Below are 20,940 nucleotides of genomic sequence, written 5' to 3' on the forward strand. Positions count from 1 at the left end.
TTGCATCACCAAGAGATATATGAACAGATGCTATGATTAATTTGCATTATACCTTGTTTGTATCGCGTCAAGATATCAAACAAAAAACTTGCATCGTAATTCTACGAGTTGATATCTTACCATGTGATGAAATGCAATACTTGCTAAAATATTTGGAATATGTACATCATGTAATGATATCAAAATCTTACTTCGCAGCTTTACATGTTGATATCTTACAATATGATGAATTGCTACTATTACCATCATTCAAACTTGTTATGAAAATTTTGAAAATGAATGTCAAGCTTTATCATCATCTTCAGAGAGATACATCATGATGGGAGTATTGATAAGTTCAAATGATTCTAACTTATCAATATGTCTCTTGAATTCTTAGGTTTTGAATTCAAGAATGACTTATCTCAAGTATGGCATATAGACAGGGGGAGTTAAGGTTAACTCCATTATCAATTAATTGTCATCATAAAAAAGGGGGAGATTGTTGAATCTCGAATTTTGATGATGAAGTCAATTGTCATTTGTTATCTAATCTATATGCTTAGATAAGTGTGCAGGATTAACTACGATGAAAGTAAGACATGCAGCAGGAGTTGCACCGGAGTCAAGACAATGATCACGTTAGGAGTTCGAGAGTTCGACGGAAGTTCGGACAGTCGTCGGAGGTTTTGCGGGAACAAATCCGAGAAGTCCATAAGCTTGCCAAAGAAGCTCGTCGGAACTCACCAAGTGAATCGTCGCAAGTCCAGGAGTTTGCCGGAAGTCTGTAGGAGCATCACCGAAGGTTCATCGGATGATCGACGAAAGTTCACCGGAAGCTCGCCGGAAGAAGCGATTGACGCGTCGGAGCAAGTTGTAGTAAATGTCTTAGGGAATATCGTAGTTAGCAATATGATTAAGTTGGAAATGGGAGGTGATCCCATTAACTTAATCTTGGGGCAATTGGGCCCCTGAAAAACCCAAATTGGGCCGAATGGATCAACCCATTCGGACCCTGATTTCTGCTAGGCGGTTGAACCGCCCAAGGCAGGAGGTTGCACCGCCTGGGCTCAGTCTTCGAGCGAGACTGGGAGGTGCAACCGCTCCAACCAGGCGGTGGCACCGCTTGGGCTCAGTCTCCGAGTGAGACTGGGCGGTGTAACCTCCCCTGACAGGAGGTGGCACTGCCCAGAGGCTCTGGTAGGAGGAGCAACCGCCCCTGACAGGAGGTGGCACTGCCCAGAGGCTCAGTCTTTGAGCTCTGCCAGACGGTGCAACCGCTCCAATCAGGAGGTGCAACTGCCTGATCCCGGAATTCTGGGAATTGACAGTTTTGAGCTCCAAATTTGAACTGGGTTGGGGCATATAAATAGCCCACCCATTCAGCACTAAAAGGGTATGAACTTACACCGAAATATTGATCTTTTTCTGTGATTCTTAGAGCTCAAAATTGTTGTAAAGGCCAAAAGTTCTTCTCCCTCTTTTCTTCCAAGTTCTGAGTTGTAAAGAGAGGAGAGAAAATTCTGTAAGGGTTGTCTCCTAAGCCCGTCAAAAGGAGTGAAACTGTAAAAGGGTGGTTGGCCTTCGCCTATTGAAGGAAGGCCTCTAGTTGACGTCGGTGACCTCGTCGGTGGAGGAAGCCAAAAGTGGAGTAGGTCAAGATTGACCGAACCACTCTAAATCTCGGTTTGCATTTACTTTGAGCATTTTATCTTTACTGCAAACCTCCTCAATAGCTTACTGCCTTCTGTGTTTTTACGAACGTGTTTCAAAGTTCAGTGCTTTCCGAATCAGGGTTTAAGACGCAAATCAGTTTTATCGTACGAACGTCGTATTTCAATTTGCGCTTACGTTCTGATTTCCATTATAACTGCAAACTGCCTTTATATCTTTGCTTTAACTGCATCTCACCTTATCTCAAGTTAAAGTAGTTGACGAATCATCATTTATACCGAAATCGCTTTTATCGTACGAACGTCGTATTTCAGTTTGCACTTATATTCTGATTTCCATCATAACTGCAAACTGCATTCATATCTTTGCTGCATCTCTCCTAGTCAAATGGTGAAGTGATTTACGAATCGGCTTTCTTACCAAAATCACTTCTATCGAACGAACGCAGGTTTCGATTTTAATCGCAGAAGGTTTTCCGCTACACTAATTAACAACAACCCCCCCCCCCCCCCCCCCCCCCCCCCCCCCCGCCCCCCTCTTAGTGCTCTTGATCCTAACAGCAATTTCCCACTTGACCTAAAGCCAATCACCTATGTGTCTGATCCCTATCAGACCCTTGTGACGCTCAAAGACAATCTGAGACAACTGCTTTGTCAGTGGATCTGCAATGTTATCTTCGGATGGAACTCTTTCCACTACTACATCTCCTCGGGTTACGATCTCTTTGATAAGGTGGAACCTCCTCAGAATATGCTTAGGTTTCTGATGAGGCCTAGGTTCCCTTATTTAAGTAATCGCCCCATAGTTGTCGCAATATAAGGAAGTCGGCTTCTCGCTATCCGGCACGACTCCTAAATCTATGATGAACATCTTCACCCAGACTCCCTCCTTTGCTGCATCTGATGCAGCAATGTACTCCGCCTCTATGGTCGAGTCAGCAGTGGTATCTTGCTTGGAACTCTTCCAGCACACTGCTCCTCCATTCAAGGTGTACACATACCCTAAATTTTACTTGCTATTATTGACATCAGACTGAAAACTTGAGTCAGTGAAGCCTTCAACCTTAAGGCTATTACCTCCATATACTAGTAAAAGATCCTTAGTCCTTCTCAAGTACTTAAGGATACACTTTACTGCTTTCCAGTGCTCCAATCCTGGATCCACCTAATACCTGCTCGTAAAACTCAGAGCATGCGCTATATCAGGCCTAGTATATAGCATGGCATACATGATAGACCCTATTGCTGAGGCATAAGGTATCATATTCATGTTCGCCCTTTCTTCTAGAGTCTTTGGGGACATACTCGTAGAAAGCGATATCCCATGTCTCATCGGTACGAGACCTCTCTTGAAATTTTCCATGCCAAACCTTTTGACAATGGTTTCTATGTACCTGGACTGGGACAAGCCAAGCATCCTCTTGGATCTATCTCTATAGATTCTAATCCCCAAGATATAGGATGCTTCCCCTAAGTCCTTTATGGAGAAGTGTCTAGATAACCAAGTCTTTACTGTGGATAGCATTCCTACGTCGTTCCCAATGATGAGGATGTCATCCACATATAACACCAAAAAGGTGATAGCGCTTCCACTTACCTTTCTATACACACACAAGGCTCATCTTCATTCTTAACGAAGTCATAAGATCTGATTGCCTCATCAAATCTTATGTTCCAACTTCGGGAAGCTTGCTTTAGTCCATAAATGTATTTAAGCAACCTACACACCTTATGTGGGCAGTTCTTGGACACGAATCCCTCAGGTTGCATCATATACACCTCCTCCTCGAGGTTCCCATTGAGGAATGCGGTTTTCACATCCATTTGCCAGATCTCATAATCATAGTGTGCTACAATAGCCAATAGAATTCTGATGGATTTTAGCATTGCTACGGGTGAGAAGGTTTCGTCGTAGTCAACACCTTGCCTTTGACGATACCCCTTAGCCACTAGCCTTGCTTTATAGGTCTCTACCTTTCCATCTACTCCGATCTTTTTCTTAAAGATCCACTTGCAACCGATGTGTACAATACCTTCGGGCGCATCAACTAGGTTCCAAACCTTATTGGAGTGCATAGAATCTATCTCAGAATTCATGGCTTCTTGCCACTTCCCGGAGTCTATACTTATAATAGCCTCCTCGTAGGTCTGAGGATCAATATCCTCTACATCCTCTCCTCTAATATGTCCCACATATCCTTCAGGAGGATGGGATACTCTATCAGACCTGCGTAAAGTTGAAACTTGTGTATTAGGTACTTGAACAGACTCGGGCTGTAGAGTGGTGCTTGAGCTTGGTTCTCCAACCTCGCTCAATTCTATCATTCTCCCACTGTCTCCGCCAAGAATGTGTTCCTTCTCAAGGAACACTGCTCTCTTAGCTACAAAGACCTTTTGGTCCTCGAGATGATAGAAATAATACCCACAAGTTTCCTTGGGGTGTCCCACAAATTTGCATCGCTCTGTCCTTGATTCTAACTTAACGGGGTTGTCTTTTAACGTGGGCAGGGCAGCCCCAAATCTTAACAACCTTAAGATCAGGCTTCTTCCCTTTCCATATCTCATATGGTGTAGACACTACCGACTTAGTTGGAACTCTATTCAGAAGGTAAGCTGTGGTCTCTAGGGCATATCCCTAGAATAAGATAGGTAGGTCAGCGAAACTCATCATTGATCGTACCATATCTAATAGTGTATGATTCCTCCTTCTAGAGACACCATTGAGCTGAGGTGTATAAGGAGGTGTCCATTGGGATAATATCCCATGGTCCTTGATGAACTGAGTAAACTCTGTACTTAAGTACTTACCTCCTCGATCTGATCGAAGAGTTTTGATACTCTTTCCAGTCTGGTTCTCCACCTCATTCTTATACTCTCTGAATTTCTCAAAAGCCTCGGACTTGTACTTCATTAAGTACACATATACATACATTGAGAAATCATCAGTAAAGGTAATGAAGCAGGAGTAACCACCAATGGCATGAGTTGACATGGGTCCACATACATCACTATGTATGAGTTCTAACAGCTCAGTGGCTCTCTCTCCGGTTCCACTAAATGGAGAGTTGGTCAGTTTTCCATGAAGGCAAGGCTCGCAAGTTGCATATGACACATAGTCGAATGGATCTAGATATCCATCATTTTGCAACTATTGAATCATTCCCTCATGGATATGACCTAGCCTACAATGCCATAGGTATGCACTGTTCACCTCATCTCGTTTCCTCTTAGACACTTACATTCATGATATGTGGAGTAGTGTCTTGCATAAACAAACCTTTATGCAATATTCCTCTTGTCAATCTCCCCTCGGCTTTGCTAGAATTTACAATAAATTATAGATGTGATAAGCAATACTGGTATCCAATACCAATGCACTATCACAAAAATCTGACAATTGAAGATTGATCATGAATGTACCTGAAGCTTCTCCAAGCTTCTATTTCACCCTTTCTGCAAGGTACTCTTTGTAGTTCCTCTTCCAGTGCCCATCTTTACCACAGTGGAAGCACTGGCCTTTGTCCTTTGCTAGGTCTTTCTTAGCAACCTTTGCTTTACCTGGTTTGCCCTTGCCCTTTCCCTTCTTAAGGGACCTTTCTGCTTTCCTTTTCTTTCTAGTCTCACCAGTGTAGAGAATTGGCTTCTCTTTCTTAATAGTACTCTCTGCCTCCCTCAACATATTAAGGAGCTCTAGAGAGTCACCTCAAGCTTGTTCATATTAAAATTCATTATGAACTATGAAAAGGAATCTGGTAGGGACTGAAGCACAATGTCCACACACAAGTTATCCTCTAGGACCATTCCTAGACCTGTGAGTTTCTCTATCCACTCAATCATCTTTAGGACATGGTTCTGAATCGGTGTCCCCTCAGTCATCCTAGTGCGGAAAATGCTCTTGGATATCTCATATCGTTGAGTCCTTCCCTGTTCCTCAAACAATTTGCGGACATGTAGGAGAATGGATCTGGCATCCATCTTTTCATGTTGTCTCTGTAACTCAGGAGTCATAGAGCCCAACATACAGCACTGAGCAAGAGTGGAGTCATCAATGTACTTTACGTAGCGAGCGATCTCATCCTCGTTTGCCCTTACTTCGGGCGTATGCATCACTGTATCAAGGACGTACATGATTTTCTCTGCTGTGAGAACAATTCTCAAGTTATGGAGCCAATCCGTATAATTTGGACCAGTGAGGCGGTTGACATCAAGTATGCCACGTAAGGGATTTGAAAGCGACATTTTCTGAAAATAAAGATGCAGCAGAAATGAATAACATGCAGATTTTGCAAGAAATAAACTATCAAGATATGGACTTCTATCTTAATATGCTCCCATTATTTTACTAATGAGTCATGCGACACCCTCAGCACGTGAAACGGAAGTCTCCGATAGACTTCTAGTGGGGATCAGGATCCAATCAGCGTCTTAATGTAACCTCGAGGGACTCGACCAATCACACTAAGCCTAAAAGGTAGGCAACTCTTGCCGATCACAACTCCTTGAGATTCCCTTCCTGTTCGGCCTCTGAATCACCATGGCCTCGAGGGACTCGACCAACCATGATGCTCGGTTAAGTCAATACCTTCGTTACAAGATGAGTTTGATTTGATGATATACCCTCGAGGGACTCGACCAAGCATACCATGCCCTTAGGTCACCGGTGACATCTCTATGTCGTAAGCAAGATAGCGAATCACGATATAAGTGAGTCTCGAGGGACTCGACCAACTCAAGCTACACCGAGAATCGGTTCCTACTTATAACGATGGAAGGCCACGTGGGTCAATCTAATTGCCTCACGTTTACCGACTTAATATTATCGAGAGATGTTTCTATGATTTGGTCTCCTAATATGACATGTCACACATATACATATTTAATATATATTTACATCGCATGCGAATATATATACATATCTAGTATGTGTATAAGCAATCACACCAGATGATCATGGACCATAACCTAATATGATTAGGCCCGAGCCAGTAGGCCTAATCACTCACATTAAGATCTATGTGTGCAACGGTGCATCTCCATGCCCTGTGATCGTCCATCTCATCCTCGTCGGTTCCGTCGACATCTTGATGTATCTTTATACATCACGATCGTCCGTCTCATGGGTCTCGCTATTGCATCCATGCTCCCGCTGTGCCTTCTCATGTGATTACAACTTAATCATAGGCACGCAGGCCCGACAATAAACGAGAAATATAATGGAGGCACGCAGACCTCAATAATAATAATCACAAGTACACACATCACACGGTCCATGATCATCCGTCCACACATTATACATCACATATATAAATAATCATCATCATGTAGGACTACTAGATAATAATAAAAATAATAATCAACTAAACCTTTTAATTAATTAATATTTTCTGAAATCAGGGACATGTAGGAAATTTCTCAATTCCTAAGGGTATTTTTGTAATTTAGATAAAAGACAGAAACTGAAATTTCTCAAATTCACAGGAGCAAAACTATCTTTTTGCCCAAAACCCTAATTCCCTCTTACTGCTGTCGTCGCCGCCACCCTACTAGCGGCGGCGCTGCCGCTGCAGGTGGGCGCCCTCGCGGGCGGTTCTGCCGGTGGGGCAACGCCCGCAGGCGGTGCTATCCCGCCGAACGGCCGCCCCTGGGGGGGGGGGGTTTCGCCCGCGGGAGCAGCGGTGGCAAGCGTCGTTGCCCTGCGGCGCCTCACCCCGTGGGAGAAGCGGCCGCCTCTACCCGCGGGCTGCCAGCCCTGCCGGACGCAAGCCTGCTACAAGCAAGCCGCCGGCCGGCTGCTACCCACCTTCGGCTGCGCTGCACGTATGTAGATCGAGGGCAGCAACTGTTGCTGCCCTTCCTTGTTTTTGCGTCAACGATTTTGACGTCAAAATTCTTCCTAAACACAACACACGCAGTTCAAAACCAATCATTCGCACGAACAACCTACCTCTGATACCACTATTGGGAAATCTTGGGGGCAGCGGAAGAACAAGAAAATAAAATCCCCGATTCCCAAAAAGATGTTCGTCGTCGTGCGAAGATTAGTGCGCAAAATCCGGGAAACTCAAAACTGCGTATAGAGTAGATTATGTTACCTAGGGAGATCGTATATCCCTGTTTCCTTGCAGATTCTTAAGAGAGGGTGAAGGAGGTCAAGTGTCCTCCTTGTTGAATCTCGTATTTTGATGATGAAACTACTTGATATATGTTTATGATTTAATCTGCGTTTTGAGTGACGCAGGATGCTTCGATCAGGATGAGACAATTAAAGCAGGAAAATCATGTTGTGCCAAAGGAACATGTCAGAAGATTGGACGTCGGGCCGGTGGATCGGTCAACGTATCGACAGAAGGCTTCGGGCCGTGGACTCGGGCATCGGGCCAAGAAGAGCGGGTATTATGCCAAGGATATCGGAGTTGCAGAGTCAACTAGCCGATTGGGCAATAGGCTGCAGGAGAGGACGATGCGCCGAAGAATCGGACGAAGCGTCGAGGGACCAATGACATGTCGGACAACTTGGTTAATTGCTTAGGATTAATTGTCTCGATCGAAGTTTTGTTTTGTTGTGCAGGATTAACTACGATGAGAGTAAGACAAGCAGCAAGTGTTGCGCCGGAGTCAAGATCATGATCACGTTGGGAGTTCGAGAGTTCGACGGAAGTTCGGACGGTCGTCGGAGGTTCAGCGAGAACAGATCCGAGAAGTCCAGAAGCTTGCCAAGCGAAGCTCGTCGGAACTCGCCAAGTGGATCGTCGCAAAGTCCAGGAGTATGCCGGATGTCCGCAGAAGGATCACCGAGGGTTTATCGGATGATCGACGGAAGTTCGCCGGAAACTCGCTGGAAGAAGCGATTGACGCATCGGAGCATAGCTGCAGAAGTTGTCTTAGAGTTAATCGTAGTTAGCACGATGATTAAGCTTGAAAATGGGAGGTGATCCCATTAGCTTAATCTTGGGGCAATTGGGCCCCTGAAAAGATTCAAATTTGGCCGAATGGAGCGAACCATTCGGACCCTGATTGCACCAGGCGGTGCAACCGCCTAGGCCAGGAGGTGCAACCGCCAGGGCTGTAAGACTGGGCGGTGCAACCGCCCCAGCCAGGCGGTGCAACCGCCCAGGCCATGTCTTCCAGCGGGACTGGGCGGTGCAACCGCCCAGGGCTCAGTCTCCAAGCGAGACTGGGCGGTGCAACCTCCTCTGTCAAGAGGTAGCACCGCCAGAGCTCAAGTTTCGAGCTCTGCCAGGCGGTGCAACCACAGAGCTCAGTCTTCGAGCTCTGGCAGAGAGGTGCATCAGCCTGAGCTCAATTTCGAGCTCTGCCAGGTGATGCAACCACCGAGCTCTGACTTCGAGCTCTGCCAGGCGGTGCAACCACCGAGCTCAGTCTTCAAGCTCTGGCAGAGAGGTGCATCAGCCTGAGCTCAGTTTCGAGCTCTGCCAGGTGATGCAACCACCGAGCTCAGACTTCGAGCTCTGCCAGGCGGTGCAACCATCGAGCTCAGTCTTCGAGCTCTAGTAGAGAGGTGCAATCACCTGAGCTCAGTCTTCGAGCTCTGCCAGGCGGTGCCACCTCTCCAGTCAAGAGGTGCAACCGCCTGATCCCGGAATTCCGGGATTTGATCGTTTTGAGCTCCAAATTTGAATTGGGTTGGGGCCTATAAATACCCCACCCATTCAACACTGAAAGGGTACAGATCCACACCGAATTCTTGATCTTTTCAGTGATTCTAAGAGCTCAAATTTGTGTAAAGTCCTAAAGTTCTCCTCCTTCTGTTCTTCAAGTCTTGAGTTGTAAAGAGAGGAGAGAAAAGATCTATAAAGGTTGTCTCCTGAGCGTGTCAAAAGGAGAGAAATTGTAAAAGGGCAGTTAGCCTTCGCCCATTGAAGGAAGGCAGCTAGTTGACGTCGGTGACCTCGTCGGAGGAGGAAGCCAAAAGTGGAGTAGGTCAAGACTGACCGAACCACTCTAAATCTCTAGTTTGCTTTTACCTTGAGCACTTTATCATTACTGCAAACCTCCTACATTGCTACTGCCCTCTGCGCCTTTACGAACGAGTTTCTAAGCTCTGATCTTTCAGAATCTGCATTCAAACGTAAATCGTGTTTTCGTACGATCTTCACACTACAGTTTACGCTTACATTCGGATTCCATTTATAACTGCAAATTACTTTCTACGTAAAACGCTTTTCAAGGTTCAAAACTGCTTTTAGACGCAAAACTACATTTAGACGTAAAATTACGTTTAGACGTAAAACTGAGTTTAGACACAAAACTGCGTTTAGACGTAAAACTGTGTTTAGACGTAAAACTGCGTTTAGACGTAAAACTGCGTTTAGACGTAAAACTGCGTTTAGACGTAAAACTGCATTTAGACGTAAAACTGCGTTTAGACGTAAAACTGCGTTTGGACGTAAAACTGAGTTTAGACGCAAACTGCGCTTAGACGCAAACTGTGCTTAGACGCAAACTGCGCTTAGACGCAAACTGTGTTTAGACGCAAACTGCGCTTAGACGCAAAACTGCGCTTAGACGCAAACTGCTCTGTGATTCTGCTTTTATATCGAAATCGTTTTTATCGGACGAACGCAGCTTTCGTTTTTAAAATCGCTGTAAGATTTCCGCTGCACTAATTCACCCCCCCCCCCCTCTTAGTGCTCTCGATCCTAACAATTGGTATCAGAGCGGGGTATTTCTCATTTCGGATTTACACCCGAGAGAAATGGCTCTTCAAGAGGGCTTTTCGGTCTTTCGTCCACTGTTCTTTAACGGATTGGACTACACTTATTGGAAAACTCGAATGAGAGTTTTCTTAATTTCTCTAAATCTGGATTTATGGAATATCGTTGAAAACGGTTTTCAACTTCCCTCTAAACCGATGAACGAATGGTCGGATTTAGAGAAGTATTTTTCTTTAAACGCAAAGGCTATGAATGCCTTATTTTGCGCTTTGGACAAAAATGAGTTCAATCGGGTTTCTTTGTGCGAAACGACTTTCGATATTTGGCGCACTCTTGAAATCACACACGAGGGAACTAGTAGAGTCAAAGACTCGAAAGTTAATATTTTACTGCATGATTTCGAGCTTTTTCATATGACACCAAGCGAAACCGTTGTTGACATGTACACCCGTTTTACGGATGTCGTCAATGGTTTAAAATCACTTGGTAAAAGCTTTTCGGATTTTGAACTCATTAACAAAGTTTTGCGCTCACTTTCTAAACCTTGGGATTCAAAAGTAACTGCTATTCAAGAATCGAAAAACTTGAACCAATTTCCACTTGAAGAACTAATTGGTTCATTGATCACATATGAAATGACATGCAATGCACGTGAAGAACTTGAGAACCACCTTCCAAAGAACAGGAAGGATTTGGGACATAGAACATTTGAAGACCACTCGAGCATAAGCTCAAGTGATGGTGAACTTAAACTACAAATGAAACGAAAATTAAAAAGCAAAAAGAATGGAACTACTTGCTTTAAACGCAAGAAGAAGAACAAAAATTGGGATGAATCGAGCTCATCTGAAGACGAGAAAGTCAACAAAAGCGATGCGGCAAACTACTCCTTACCAGCCTACGACATTGAGGTAATTAAAATGCCTTTGGTTTACTTTGAAATTACATGATGCTTTTCATAAAGCATTTTTCTTTTTTATTTAATTTTCTTGAAAATTACATGTTTAATAATTTTATAATGAAAATACAAACAATTATGAATCATGCTTATCATTCTAGTAATTTTGAAAATAATCACGAAAATTGCATGTTTATGATAAACAAAATGATTTTGATTAAAAATACCTTATGAAATCATGTTATATGTGGTTGAAAAGTAATAATATGTATCATGTTGATTTCCATTGTTATTTCTCGATTTTGAGTATATGAAATCATGTTCAATTTGAAGTTATGATTAATGAGTATATATTTGAAATTATGATGATTCTTGATATTTATGGATTATCGATTTTCATGATAATAACAGTGGCTTTAAAAAATTGATGCATGTTTTCATAAATGAAAAGGCATGCTAACATGAAATTGACCACTTAAAATGAAACACTTAAAAACAGGGAAAATATATTATCAATGAAATCATGAATCTATTTATGTTATAAATTTTGTGAGCCATAAAAATGATTTTGATGATTTAAATTTGAAATGAGTTTTATCAAAATCATGATCTTGATTTATCAAATTGAATGAATTAATAATATGAATGATGATTTGGAATCATGCATATAATAATGAGTTTATATGTTTTGAAAATGTGCATGTTTTAATTTGAAAATATAATGATGCACAAATAAAATTGATACTAACCTTTGTCATGATTTAAAAATTGATGTAAAGGGTTTTTCCCTTCTTTTTGACAATGACAAAAGGGGAGATAGCTAGCTTGCACAATTCAAAGAAGAAAGTAAAAATTACACTTCTCAAAAGAGAAGAAATTGCTATCTTGAACATCACCAAGGAATGCTATCTTGCCTATCTCAAGAAGCAAAAAGTTAACTTGCACATCTAGCAAAACTTATATTTCAAAAAGCAAGAATTGCTTTCTTGAACATCTCAAAATTGCTAGCTTGCGGGCCTTAAAATGTAAAAATTTCTTGCTAGCTTGTATATGGTAAACTTGCTATCATACTACCATGATGATGAGCATGTCTTATCTTTATGATTGTATTTGAAAAATGATGGCAAAAACACGTCCTAATGATTGAACGTGTTAAAATTATTTTTCGAACCTTCTTGATTGAATGATTGAATCACTTGATTGGCATAATGATTTTACACAATTACTTGTTGAAAATTATGTGCTTGAATACAAAACTTCCATGATAACAAGCATGCTTTACCTTCATGATTGTAATTGAATATCTATAGCAAAACCTTGTCCGAATGGAAGAAAGAGTCAAATTTCATTTTCGGATTCTCTTGAATCTAACATATCAAGTTCACTCTCTTCCAAACTTAACAAGCATATGTCATATCAAGTTTAGTTCATATCATTGATTTTTGACATATGTAATTAACTAGCAAATACATCTCTCATACACACATCATGTGAAAAATATTTTTTGAGAAATGGATTTGATGAATATGGATGAAAGTGTTTTTACTTGCAAGGATTTATTTCACATACATATCTTGGTCCTTGTAAAAATGAAGCATGATTTAATCTCTCATCGATTCTAACTTCACTCGAAGTAAACTCACAAATAGCATGTATCACAAATAGTCTTCCTCCTTCATGCAAAAAGATAATAACAAAAAAAAGGAAGAAGTTTTCAAAGCTATCTCCATGTCATGTTTTCCTTGAGATGTTTATATAATTGATATCCTATCACTCACTGTTGGAAAATGACATGAACCTAGTTATGACATGAATAATTACAAGCACTTATGCTTAAAATTTGCTTATATCGTTCTCCGTTTTGTTGATAACAAAGGGTGAGAAATATATGAATTGATGCTATGATTGCCAAACTTGCATTATGCCATTTTTGCATCATGCGTTAAGATATCAAGAGCTTGTATCGTAATTTTACGCGTTGATATCTTACCATGTGATGAAATGCTACAATTGATAAACACTTGAAATGTTTGCGTTATGATATCAAAAGCTTACATCGTAATTTTTCATGTTGATATTAGCAAACTTGCATGATGATAAAACTTGATATTATGTTTTTCATGCAATGAGTTGAACCAATATCACAAACACTTGATTGTGATACTTCTCCTATTTGTTGATGACAAAGGGGGAGAAGTATGTTGATGAAAGTATGTTGATGACATGACATGTGATGCATAAGTTTATGCATATGTTCATGTTGACGTGTTGCAAGTATTCATGATGAATATTGCAATGACTTGAATTCAGTTTGAATTCAAGGTTCTATCAATATGGCATATTGATAGGGGGAGTTTGTTTAAACTCCGGGAGTTAAGTTTAACTCCGTCATCAAGTGGTTGTCATCATCAAAAAGGGGGAGATTGTTGAATCTCGTATTTTGATGATGAAACTACTTGATATATGTTTATGATTTAATCTGCGTTTTGAGTGACGCAGGATGCTTCGATCAGGATGAGACAATTAAAGCAGGAAAATCATGTTGTGCCAAAGGAACATGTCAGAAGATTGGACGTCGGGCCGGTGGATCGGTCAACGTATCGACAGAAGGCTTCGGGCCGTGGACTCGGGCATCGGGCCAAGAAGAGCGGGTATTGTGCCAAGGATATCGGAGTTGCGGAGTCAACTGGCCGATTGGGCAATAGGCTGCAGGAGAGGACGATGCGCCGAAGAATCGGACGAAGCATCGAGGGACCAATGACATGTCGGACAACTTGGTTAATTGCTTAGGATTAATTGTCTCGATCGAAGTTTTGTTTTGTTGTGCAGGATTAACTACGATGAGAGTAAGACAAGCAGCAGGTGTTGCGCCGGAGTCAAGATCATGATCACGTTGGGAGTTCGAGAGTTCGACGGAAGTTCGGACGGTCGTCGGAGGTTCAGCGAGAACAGATCCGAGAAGTCCCGAAGCTTGCCAAGCGAAGCTCGTCGGAACTCGCCAAGTGGAACGTCGCAAAGTCCAGGAGTATGCCGGATGTCCGCAGAAGGATCACCGAGGGTTTATCGGATGATCGACGGAAGTTCGCCGGAAACTCGCCGGAAGAAGCGATTGACGCATCGGAGCATAGCTGCAGAAGTTGTCTTAGAGTTAATCGTAGTTAGCACGATGATTAAGCTTGAAAATGGGAGGTGATCCCATTAGCTTAATCTTGGGGCAATTGGGCCCCTGAAAAGATTCAAATTGGGCCGAATGGAGCGAACCATTCGGACCCTGATTGCACCAGGCGGTGCAACCGCCTAGGCCAGGAGGTGCAACCGCCAGGGCTGTAAGACTGGGCGGTGCAACCGCCCCAGCCAGGCGGTGCAACCGCCCAGGCCATGTCTTCCAGCGGGACTGGGCGATGCAACCGCCCCAGCCAAGAGGTGCAACCGCCCAGGGCTCAGTCTCCAAGCGAGACTGGGCGGTGCAACCTCCTCTGTCAAGAGGTAGCACCGCCAGAGCTCAAGTTTCGAGCTCTGCCAGGCGGTGCAACCACCGAGCTCAGTCTTCGAGCTCTGGCAGAGAGGTGAATCAGCCTGAGCTCAATTTCGAGCTCTGCCAGGTGATGCAACCACCGAGCTCTGACTTCGAGCTCTGCCAGGCGGTGCAACCACCGAGCTCAGTCTTCAAGCTCTGGCAGAGAGGTGCATCAGCCTGAGCTCAGTTTCGAGCTCTGCCAGGTGATGCAACCACCGAGCTCAGACTTCGAGCTTTGCCAGGCGGTGCAACCATCGAGCTCAGTCTTCGAGCTCTGGCAGAGAGGTGCAATCACCTGAGCTCAGTCTTCGAGCTCTGCCAGGCGGTGCCACCTCTCCAGTCAAGAGGTGCAACCGCCTGATCCCGGAATTCCGGGATTTGATCGTTTTGAGCTCCAAATTTGAATTGGGTTGGGGCCTATAAATACCCCACCCATTCAACACTGAAAGGATACAGATCCACACCGAATTCTTGATCTTTTCAATGATTCTAAGAGCTCAAATTTGTGTAAAGTCCTAAAGTTCTCCTCCTTCTGTTCTTCAAGTCTTGAGTTGTAAAGAGAGGAGAGAAAGGATCTGTAAAGGTTGTCGCCTGAGCCTGTCAAAAGGAGAGAAACTGTAAAAGGGCAGTTAGCCTTCGCCCATTGAAGGAAGGCAGCTAGTTGACGTCGGTGACCTCGTCGGAGGAGGAAGCCAAAAGTGGAGTAGGTCAAGACTGACCGAACCACTCTAAATCTCTGGTTTGCTTTTACCTTGAGCACTTTATCATTACTGCAAACCTCCTACATTGCTACTGCCCTCTGCGCCTTTACGAACGAGTTTCTAAGCTCTGATCTTTCAGAATCTGCATTCAAACGTAAATCGTGTTTTCGTACGATCTTCACACTGCAGTTTACGCTTACATTCGGATTCCATTTATAACTGCAAATTGCTTTCTACGTAAAATGCTTTTCAAGGTTCAAAACTGCTTTTAGACGCAAAACTACATTTAGACGTAAAATTACGTTTAGACGTAAAACTACGTTTAGACGCAAAACTGCGTTTAGACGTAAAACTGCGTTTAGACATAAAACTGCGTTTAGACGTAAAACTGCGTTTAGATGCAAAACTGCGTTTAGACGTAAAACTGCATTTAGACGTAAAACTGCGTTTAGACGTAAAACTGCGTTTGGACGTAAAACTGAGTTTAGACGCAAACTGCGCTTAGACGCAAACTGTGCTTAGACGCAAACTGCGCTTAGACACAAACTGTGTTTAGACGCAAACTGCGCTTAGACGCAAAACTGCGCTTAGACGCAAACTGCACTGTGATTCTGCTTTTATATCGAAATCGTTTTTATCGGACGAACGTAGCTTTCGTTTTTAAAATCGCTGTAAGATTTCCGCTGCACTAATTCACCCCCCCCCCCTCTTAGTGCTCTCGATCCTAACACTCCTCTCTAGCGGTGATGCACACAGTAGGGTTGCGACGACGCTCCTCAAAACTCCAGGCCTGCTCTGAGGTGGAGAGGGAGAGGAGAATAGGAAAGGCAAGCAAAGGCTCTAGCCTATGAGGCTCTGAATCCCTCCTATTTATAGAGGTCCCCTGTCAAACCCTAATGTGTCCTCTCCTAGTGGGTATTGGATCTGCATCCAATAAGACAAGGGCTCCGTTAGATATCTCATATCCGAACCTCTACTCATCGCAATGCCTACCATATGTGTGTGACCCTCTAGGCCCAATATCGAGCTGGCCGTGAGTCATACCCATCAGAACTCCTTCTAACTCAGTGAATTATTATCTCTGTAATAATTCACTTGACTCATCGACTACAGACGTACTAGGCCACTACGCCATAATCCCCAAACGATATAGGGGAATCCAATCCATTGGACCTGTCTGTCCTCAGTTACCGTGTACCTATAGTCCCTCATCCATCTAATATCCCAGAGACTGTATATCGAGCATGGTGCAGTCAGACCCATACGGTTTCTCCTCGAGTCTCACTCTAATCGGATTCTCCCGGAGAACTCTTTCTTTCTCAACCCGAATGACCCTGGCCAGGGATTTGTTTGAGCAAAAACACATGAGATATTCCTCTCATGACGCCGAGAGTGGATGATCCTCTATCGACACTCAATAGCCCTCGTAAGGTTGATTACCACTCCCAATGACCAGCTGTACTAGATCTGGGACAACCAAACCTATAAGTCTGGTATCAAAGAGTGGAGCACTCATACAGGACATCCTTGGTATCTCAAGTCTAAGGACTAGATATACCACTAGGACTACGGAATCGCTGTTTGACAATAAGGCATCATCAACCATCTAGCATTCCGTAAGCGAATCAATCAGTGAACTCATTCTCCAATGAGCACTTGTACTGTATCCCTAGTGTCCTTACACGAGCAGCTATGAGACCAACTGCATCCATCATATGGACGGGTATACAGCACACCAGTCTGTCTGGTTATCACGATGTCTCTCTCGAGTAACCTATGACCGGGATTATTTAGGATATGTGTTTAAAGGTGAATCGATCTCATTATCATGATCTCATCACGATCCGATTCCGATTGCACAAATCCAAGGACATCACAATATGTATATATGCATTTATGCAATAGTTATAAAGTGATATACGCCAAAATATAATAAGCAAAAAGATTCTGTATCAAGTCACATGTGTCATCACTCACGTGATTGGCTTGCTGGGCACCTATGACTAGCAATTATGACAGTAGTACTGTCAGGACCCCGAAAATCCAGGAGATGACATTTTTGAGCTCCAAATTCAAACCAGTTTGGAGCCTATATAAACCCCACCCTTTTCTGCATGAAAGGGCACCGAAAATCCAATCTTACTCTGTTATTTTTAGAGCTCAAAAGTATTGTATAAGCTAAAAGTTCTCCTCCCTCTTTTCTTCCAAGTTTCGATCATTGAAGAGAGGAGTGAAAATTCTGTAAGAGTTGTCTCCTAAGCCCATCAAAAGGAGTGAAATTGTAAAAGGGTGGTTGGCCTTTGCCTATTGAAGGAAGGCCTCTAGTGGACGTCGGTGACCTCATCGGTGGAGGAAGCCAAAAGTGGATATAGGCCAAGATTGACCGAACCACTCTAAATCTCGGTTTGCATTTACTTTGAGCATATTATCTTTACTGCAAACCCCCTCAATAGCTTACTACCTTCTGCGCATTTACGATCGTGTTTCAAAGTTCAGTATTTTCCAAATCGGCGTTTAGCAATATATTTTTATGCTTATGTAATATATATTAGCATTTAGCTTATGCTTAGCTCATAACAATCATAAAATTTGAAACATGATTTTCAAAATATATTATAAATATAATAATTTATACACTATTTTATAGTGAATTAAACTTATACTTATCTTATTTAACTAAAAAATAAAGTTGTTAGTGAAAAACCATGTTCCTTATTGATCGAATATGCTAGGGAGTAGTAAAATTATTAAATTGGGAGTATAAGGTTAAAAGATGCAACTCTACATCTTAAATTACTTATTTATAATAATTCATAAATTTTTTTGATAAAATGTATTCTAAAATAGACTATACCTAACCTAAAAATTTATCTAAATTTTACCACTAATTTTCTAATAATTTATTTTTTAATCAAATAAATTAGTTAGTATCAATCAAGTCATCACACTATTCTACATAATAATTTTACTTTATTATTGTAGTTGATCAAACGTGAATTATCATAAAATTTTATAGAAAACTAAGAGATATATAAAACTAAATATAAACTAAATTTTAATTTAAAATAAAATTATTTAGAGGATAAAACACCCTTTTAATTCAACTATCAACATATATTAACTAGATTGGGACTATCTAAATTTATAAACCTAATTATATCCTTAAGAAAGTTAATTCAATTCGAATATAATCTCTTCTTAGAAAATAAAAGATTTTGAGTAATTCATATTAAGACACTCATAACTCTACACACCAATCTCATATTAAAGTCATACTAGAGGTTATTCAAGATTAATTCGAAGTTTAGGTTACTCTTTTTTTTGGTAAGTGAAATTTAGGTTACTCGAAGTAACTAAAAAAATATTATATAATTTGTAAAACTAAAATCAGGAAAGAATTTAGTTTTTCTTATGTCAATCTTTCTTAAAGCTAAGATCCTTGGGCTTCAACGATGAAAGGGTTAAAATATAAGAGAAATGAGATAGAAATTAATTTTTTTTTTGCACCGGTGAGAAAGATAAGGTTGAATTAAATAAGAGTTGATTTTAGTGAGCTGATTAGAGAGGCAACTAAGAGATCATGGGTTCAATCTCATTAAACCTCCTCTCAAGTTTTTTTTAATATAATTTTAGTGTTAGTGCAACCCAAATTGAGTCTAATTTGATTTGACAAGAATGATATATTTCAATCTAAATTCAAACTTCAATCTACTTATAGATCTCAATATTTTTAGTGTAATACTTATCTTTAGTGTAATATATTTTGTCTATACTTAAATAACTTATCCTCTGCATAAATAGTATTTAAAATTTAAATTTACTTACTTTAATCATAGTCAAACTTATTGAAACCTTGAAATTCACTTAAGACTTATTATAATTCAATCGCTATTTCTAGTTGTATGCTTATTACCATAATTTCATGTTGGCAATTGAAATTCACTTGAAATTCACTTAAGACAGATTATGTCTTTTTATTATAAAAGATACTTAAGACAGTTATTGATGATTATGCATGTTCAAACAATATTTTGTAAGATTAAATATGTGTGAAATTAACGGATGAAAAGGTATTTATGTCACTATAATGAAAAAAATTAATTATAGGGTATCATTAAATAAAGGTCAAAAAATTTTAAGTAAAAAGTCTCTAATATATTAGAGTAATATATATATATATATATATATATATATATATTATTTTTTAGTTAATTTAAGAGGGATTTATAAGAGTTTGAAAGGATACATATATCAAATTGGCAATTGCAGGGGTAAATATGGAAATCACAAATTAAGAGGACAAGCTACTGTGGATATACCCATGACACACCCCTAGTCCTCCGTAAAGTGTATAGAAGGGGAAAGAAGTATACAAGACAGACGGAATGGGCAGTCTCTTCTCCAGCCAAGCCGCCGCTGCCGCCGAGGTGGGCGATTCCGCCGTCATCGCCGTCCACTCCGTTGGTGAATGGACCCACAACTGGCAGTCCCATACCCAGAACAACAAAATGGTATCTCGTTGACCGACAAACCCTTCTTCCCTCGCATTCTCTAATCGTATCCATAAGTCGGGTCTATGCCCGCCTCTCGATCACCCATTTGATCTGTTTGCTTCTTCTGGGTTGCTTCCCTACGGGAAGATGGTAATCGACTTCTCCGCGTCCTGGTGTGGACCGTACCGCTTCGTCGAGCCGGCGTTCAGGGCGATGGCCGCCCAGTACACTGACGCCGTGTTCCTCGATCGACGTTGACGAGCTGCCGGTGATGCCATCCTCCTCCTCTTGATTTTTAGGGCGATCGATTCTTGATTTGACTTGGGATTTCGTTCCTCACGATGTGTAGGAGGTGTCGAAGCAGTCGAAGGTGCAGGCTATGTCGTCGTTCGCGCTGGTGAAAGGAGGGCAGGAGGTGGCAAGAGTCGTCGGCGCGATGAAGGACGAGCTCGAGAGGAGGATCCAGGAGCAGCTCAGCATCTGAAGGAGGAGTAGGTTTTGAGTTTCCCTCTTTGGTTGATTTGTATGATTTGGTGGAGTGATGCGTTCGATGAGATGAGATCAAATGGATGGTCTCTGTTGTTATTGGACTAATATGTGGAACACATACAATGATGATGGATGAATGTAAATCAATTGACTTCATTGTATTTGTTACCTCTCATTATTTGATGGATGCAAATTTAGGTTTTGTTGGGACATGAAAAATGTTAGCATTAAATCATAATCATGAATTTTAAATCTCTACATAGACTCTATGATTTTAAAATTTTAACATATGAGATGTTAAAATTATTTTTTATCAATAAAATTATTAAAAATAAATAGAATATTTTTGTATCGATCCAATACATAATGTTCTGTATTATATTTTTTATTAATACAACTGACAATATTATGATAAATAAAATTATTATTATATTTATCATCAATACAACTAATAATATTAAGATAAATAAAATTATTTATTTTATTTTTAAAATTATAAAGATCTTAATGTAAAT

The 20,940-nt window shown here is 41.4% G+C and overlaps 1 pseudogene; it reads left to right on the forward strand.

Annotated features, from left to right (window-relative positions):
- Nucleotides 1–19,685: 19,685 nt before the first annotated feature.
- On the forward strand, nt 19,686–20,586 carry LOC135679957 (thioredoxin H2-2-like; annotated as a pseudogene).
- The last annotated feature ends 354 nt before the right edge of the window (nt 20,587–20,940 follow it).

The sequence above is a fragment of the Musa acuminata genome, chromosome BXJ1-7 (genome assembly GCF_036884655.1).
Source record: "Musa acuminata AAA Group cultivar baxijiao chromosome BXJ1-7, Cavendish_Baxijiao_AAA, whole genome shotgun sequence".
Lineage (NCBI taxonomy): Eukaryota > Viridiplantae > Streptophyta > Magnoliopsida > Zingiberales > Musaceae > Musa > Musa acuminata.